General features: G+C 39.6%; 1 protein-coding gene across 1 annotated transcript in view; it reads right to left on the bottom strand.

Annotated features, from left to right (window-relative positions):
* Nucleotides 1–5,623, bottom strand: part of LOC112155466 (interleukin-1 receptor-like 2) — a gene marked incomplete in the record, with an annotated part of 15,933 nt that extends 10,310 nt beyond the window's left edge. Inside the window, 1 exon segment of the mRNA XM_036209696.1 lies at nucleotides 5,505–5,623.
* Nucleotides 5,624–6,226: the final 603 nt, after the last annotated feature.

Genomic DNA, 6,226 nt, shown 5'->3' with positions numbered 1-6,226 from the left:
AAAATAGTAAATTCCCATATAGAAGTAGAGTTCCATTCCAATCATCTTTTGATCTACTTTATCAGCATTTCCAGTGATCTTTTATATGTGAGCATTTTTTTATGTTTTTAGGCAAATCTTAAAACGTGTCATTCTAGGAAATGGTTTCTGCAGACTAGCAGTAGTTGGTTAAAAATTCTCCTTTGAGCTGTTGGTGTTTAGCAACCCCACCCCCCTTTCCCATCACCCACTACTGAGTTCTTATAAGCTAGCTCCCCCACTAGCTTACGACCTCAACCTAACATTACTAATGCACAAATATTCATCAGAAGGTCGCTAATGCACAAGTTTCAAAAACAGCTTTCTGTCACTGTGTGATGAACCTAAATTGATATATTTTTTTTATATTTTTCAGACTACTGACACTCCAGGAGGAATAAATACTGAACAGAACTTGCGAACAGATTCGTTTTGTGTTGTCCATCTGAACCAGAAGCAGATCATTTGTACTCAAAAAACTTTGATTTCTGTTTTTGAAGCTCCTGTCTGTACCATTTCTTATTTGATCCATGCTCAAAAGCATGAAAAACATTCTTGAGGGGGCTTACAAGAAACCAGAGAGGCAACATACCACAGATGCCACACCTTGGTTTGTGTGCAACACCACCCCAAAGGTAACACGTGGGTTCCAGACAGTTCTCCTTTGGCTAAAGATGTAAGCACGGCCTAGCATGTGGAGCAACTCAGCACACTGAGATTTAAACCTGTCTGTGAGGTTGTTGCTGTGAAATCAGAGGTATTGGAATCATTCAGGGTCCAGTCGTTCTCCTCTGGAACAAGTTCAGGCAGAGAGAAAGCGAGGAGCGTGGGAAGAGCTCTGGGTCACGCCACAAACATTTATGGGAGTTGTGCGTGGGAGGCTGAGGTGAATGAATGTGAGTCACATGACTGAGTAAAATCTCTTGTTAAAAGAAAACTCCCATTTGTTACATTTGACCTAGAACGGTCCAGAAATGGAAATATCATTTCAAGCAGATCATTTTAAAATGTTGCTTTTTCAGTGAATCAAGATTGCATGAACTGACAAAGTAAATTCTGCTTGTTGTGTTAATTATTCAATAATTATTATTATTGCTTTCATGTTGTCCCTAACATTATTTTCATCTGCCTGAGGGGTTGTGTGATGAACTATTGTCTCACTATTTGTTAGTCTCAGGGGCAGAGCTAATACATCTAGCACAGATGGATTTTATTGAGAAGAAAACTTATTAACGCTGCCCCATTCAAAAATCAAACTATTTTAACTAAATATATTTCTTTGAGATACAAAATAAATACATCAAATGGTTGGCAGAAGCAACAAACGCCGACCAATAAAAACAAAAGAAACAACAAAATTGCTGAGGATGTATAATCACTTTTTGTTGTTCACACTAATTGAAAGAACAGAAAAAGTGACTGCTGCTCACCTGACTTTCATTTGTCAATCACCCTCATGACAGAGCCTCACTCAGTCCGTAGTATTGTTTGTGCCACTCTGCCTGCATTACTGAGCGTTTCTTCCTGGACCTGATCTCTTCTGTTTACCTGATCCTGCTTCGACTCTGACTTAGTTTGCCTGCCACCTGCCTCGATCTACACCTGTCCAGTTTTACCCCGCCCTGATGCTCCCATGCTCATGTTTGACCACTGCCTGCCTGACCCCAATTTAGCTTTATGGACTTTTACATGTATTGCTCAAGGGAGGGGAAAGGTGCAGTTGAAGGAGAGGATGCAACGTGTTTTCCCCAAGGCTTAGAATTTTCTAGAGTGGTTTGGTGGCTGCTTTCAGCAACTTCTGCTGTTGAAACTGCAGTGCACTCTCGTTTCAAAGCGAGAAGGGCGCTGGCTCAAATCCCAGCTAAGACTTTTCCGTGTGAAGTTTGGACGTTCTCCTTGTACGTGCGCAGATTAACTGCCTGGAAAGGTTTGATAAATTAATGAGTTGTCCCTTAGGTGGGAGCGGTTGCGTCATGTGGCTGAGCTCGACTGTTTGCTCGATAGTAGCCGGGTAAACTCCACTGACCCCATAAAGCGTGTAGAAAATGGAGGAAACTTTGTTGCTTTTTGCAGCATCTCATCCCAAAACCCATCCTCCAACTTCTGTCATCAGGCAGACGCTGCAAATGTTTAAACACGGATCTAATGATTAATACCAACTGACAGCTCAATGCACAACATCTGCCATCATGCGTCATCCATCAGACTCCAACATGTCTGTAACCTGGCACTTCATGCCTTATTTGACTTGACTGTCTCCTAGCAACAAGTTCATGTCATTGTCTGTTTGCCAGGCGGCTCTTTTTACCATTCTATTAACCTGAATCTCAATTATAAACGTTTCCACTCATAAAGCAAACAGGTTGTTTGTTCTGCAGTCAAACGTGTTGTAAGACCAAGTGTTGCAGAAAAAACGCTTGCATGACAGAAATCACACGGGTGCTTTTTCGAGAAACGGCCCCCCCAGCAACCCGACCAATTTTGCAATGTTTGATTTCACTCCAGCAAACCCACAGAAGGGAAGCGGCGCTGCTTTCTGTTTGCTCTGCGATGGGTGTGTTGGCCCCGGAGTCGGTTCAGTCACGCAAACTTTGTCCATCTGTCTGAGTGACAGAACTTACAACAGGGCAAAGGTTCAAGGTCCTCACAGCACGAACATTTAGGCAACAGATAACACTTTGACAAACATGTTTTACAAGGTTTGATGGGAAATTACGCTGTAGCGCAGGTTGTTATTTAAAAAATTATAATCAAGCTGTTTGGCTGCAACTATAAATCATCTGATTCAAAGGTTTTTAATGAGTATAGTAAAAGTAAAACATTAATTTATACAGTTTTAATTGAAAAGACTATTAATAATTAAAGTTGGCAGTGATTTAAGGGAAGAGCCTCTGAATGCAAACCTGACATGATTCATAAAACTCGTGTCGTGACTCATCAAGAGAACAAAAACATGTTCTGTCCTCTCATGTTCTCAAACTCAGAACTCTTCAGAGGAAAGAAACAATCCGTGTCATAACACGAGCACTACTTATTCTGTCTTTGTCCGTCTTGTCCTGGTGCTTCTTTAACATTTGGGTTTGGCTTTTGACAAGTTGAGGCCTGTGAGGATGCTTTGGGAGGATCCGTGTCAGCTTTTTTAAAGGGCAGGCTCCGCGGGTTCCTTGAACGATGGGAAAATGCGAAGCAAAGCAGAAAGTGCTGACTTTTTAAAGAGGAAGAGAATGGGATTTCTGTAAAAATGGAGAACTGAAACACGGATCCTTGTTGCTCTGAGTTCAAATGTGTATCACAGGTTAAAGCCCTCACTGCAACAAATGAGGGGCAACTATAAATATACTCAAGTTTTACTTCAACTGTTTTTTGTCCCTCTGCAAAAACTTTTTAAATATCCAGTCTAAGATGTAATTAATAGATATTATTCAGCATGTTTTAGACAAAATAAGGGCCTGTTAAAAGCTTATCAGTATCTGCCAATAAACTACTAAATTGCTTTGACTGTCAGGCATATTTGTTTTCCCAGATAACAATTTAAATGATTTTTGGTGATGGTTTTATGACAGCTTTGTAAACAGTGTTGAGCTGCTGCTGATATGAGCCTCTATCTCCTAAAATTATTAAGAAAACTGTGTGGCTATAGGTCTCTGAACCTACAGTGTAAAAAAGTTTATACTAAACTACTACTAAAATGGTGTTTTAAACCAATTTTTTAGGTCATCTTTACAATTATGGAAAACACATATTAAGAAGATTACGCTTAAAGTTGCGCTTCTGAGTTTTTCTTTATTCAAATCATTATGAATCAGGGAAATCAGACAAAAAAATGCCAATGGAAAAAAGAGCATATTTATGATGTAGAAAAAACACTTCAACTCATAATTCCTAATTCTCTTCTACAGAAACTATGTCCTAGAAAATGATTATTTTGGCTGAACGGCATAATCGCAATTAACAGAGAATGGGGAATGCTTGATTCTGAGATGTTATGAAAATGTATTTGTGGTCTTTAAAAAGCTTATACCATGCAAAGTCAACCTTTTAAGCTTTTAGGTGTATTATGCTGTTTATTCCTCACTATAAACAACCTCAAAACGGTATCTTGATCCGTTCACGCATTTCTGAGTAATCCACTAAAAACCTGCACTCTGAGCACCAGCCCCGCCCAACCCACAAGAACGAGCGAGTTCTCACGAGCTGATGTCACAAATTGAGGACAGCCCCTTTCAGGAAGAGTATGCGCTGACAGAACCACCCCCAGGCTAACACAAATACACATTTTCTCCACTAAGCTGGTGATCAGCCGCTAGCTTAGCCGCTCAGCTAGCTTAGCTGTTCAGCTAGCTAAGTCGCAGATTTTTCAGATTCCCCAGCTGGGATTCGAACCGGGGCCTACTTGCTGTGAGGCAAGAGCACTAACCACTGCGCCACCGTGCAGCCTCAAGGTATTTTACTCTTGGCTAAAAAGAAACTCACAAGAAATATCTCATATTTCATATATAATTTGTTCTTGTACCAAAGGTAACATATGAACATATATATGGATATAGCTTACTCTGAAATACTTAAGAAAATAATTGTATAGGCCCTTTCAGAAATTCCCTTTTTTAATCATCACACTGAGCATCCCAGTTCAGACATCGTCAGTCACTGAGCCCCATGAACAGAAGGAAAAAAGTCTGAATAAACGTTCCAAACATTTAGAAAATATACTATTTTGAGGATCAAGTCTTAGGAAAAAACATGTTCTTGTGATGGACATTAAAACATCTTAAACGATAAATTCACAGAGATTAGCATTCAAACTTTTGACCCTCGTAGAAGGAGAATAATGTGGGAATATTCCTATTTAAACAAGAGAGCTAGAGGAAATGACATGAAGCAAATGATGCCAAAATAGCCCTCAAAAACTCTGTTTTATGACATTAAGGATTGATGGACTCAACGCAGTGGAGTTGATCTAAACAGTTTAAGAGCTTATCCTGCAGAAGGAGAAGGATGGATGAGAGCTTGATTGCTGACTACTGTATGGTATATTATACCAAACAATGCTTCAATGTCCATCTATAACATAAAGGTTAAGATTTTGCCATCCATTTTCAGAATCTACTAAACCCCCTGGTTGTTGGAGCCTACCCTGTTGCTTAAAGGCGAGGTACATCCCGAACAAGTCAGCATCCTGTCCAAGCCATGAGAAACGATGTCAAACTAAAAATAAGTCTGGAAACAGTTTTGGATTTGTGGAAAATTCCAACTTTTTGTACTGCCGCTAACTCCTCTATTTAACAGCTCCATTACAAATATCAGCTGTAATATAGAAATTAAGCTAAAACATTTTGTACAGATCTGTAAATTTGTGTGACCTTCATCAAGCATCAGCACCACACAAATAGAATGAGTTAATCCCATTAGTTCCACATGGATATTTCATTTGTCCCTGCTGTGTCATCAAATTAATCAACAAAGCTATGCAGGATGCTTTGACTCACCTCAAACAAGGCGACCCAACAAACGGAGGAAGGATGAGAAAGTTTGCACGGCCGGCAGAGCTCTTAGAGGAAACTTAACCTCTGACCTGTCGGCGAGGACTGCAGCTTCCAGCCTGCAGCTCAGCCAAGTATTTACTCAACGTCTCCGTCCCACCTCCAGGGACACCAGCATCAAGACGAATGCTCCTCTGTGGCCCTTTATTTAAACACTTTGCAGATATCTGACCACAAAGGAAATGATCACCAGGAATAATTACAAAGCGGTTTCTACTGCAAAGTCTTTTTATGCAGAATATAAACATTCTGCATGAGAAGCTTTTTATTTGATCGCAATGGATTTATTATTTTTTTTTAATGCTTAACTCATTTTTAAAAGTGCAGATAGATTACTTTAAAAGTAGTTTTATGGTTAAAACTAAAAAAAAGTGTCCTATTCTCAAAACCACAAGTTGCTTCCATCACATCATCCAAAAATTAATAAAAACGCTATATTCAAGTGCACATTAACACCTGGGTTTTTCCCATAGGATACAAGATTTCCCAGCATGCATTTATTTGGCTATGAGTCAATCTTCATCTTTCATCTCGTAAGTAAAGATCACAACTACAAACAGGAAGGAAGCACACAAACCCGTGCATGGCCACAACAAACACTCATTTGGTGCTCCAATATTTCATTAATTCTCTAAGTTTTAAATGTGGAGAGAGCTGATTAGCATCTA

The sequence above is a fragment of the Oryzias melastigma genome, linkage group LG21 (genome assembly GCF_002922805.2).
Source record: "Oryzias melastigma strain HK-1 linkage group LG21, ASM292280v2, whole genome shotgun sequence".
NCBI lineage: Eukaryota > Metazoa > Chordata > Actinopteri > Beloniformes > Adrianichthyidae > Oryzias > Oryzias melastigma.
The sequence above is the reverse complement of the archived record's forward strand: the minus strand, read 5'-3'. Positions and strand labels throughout refer to the sequence as shown.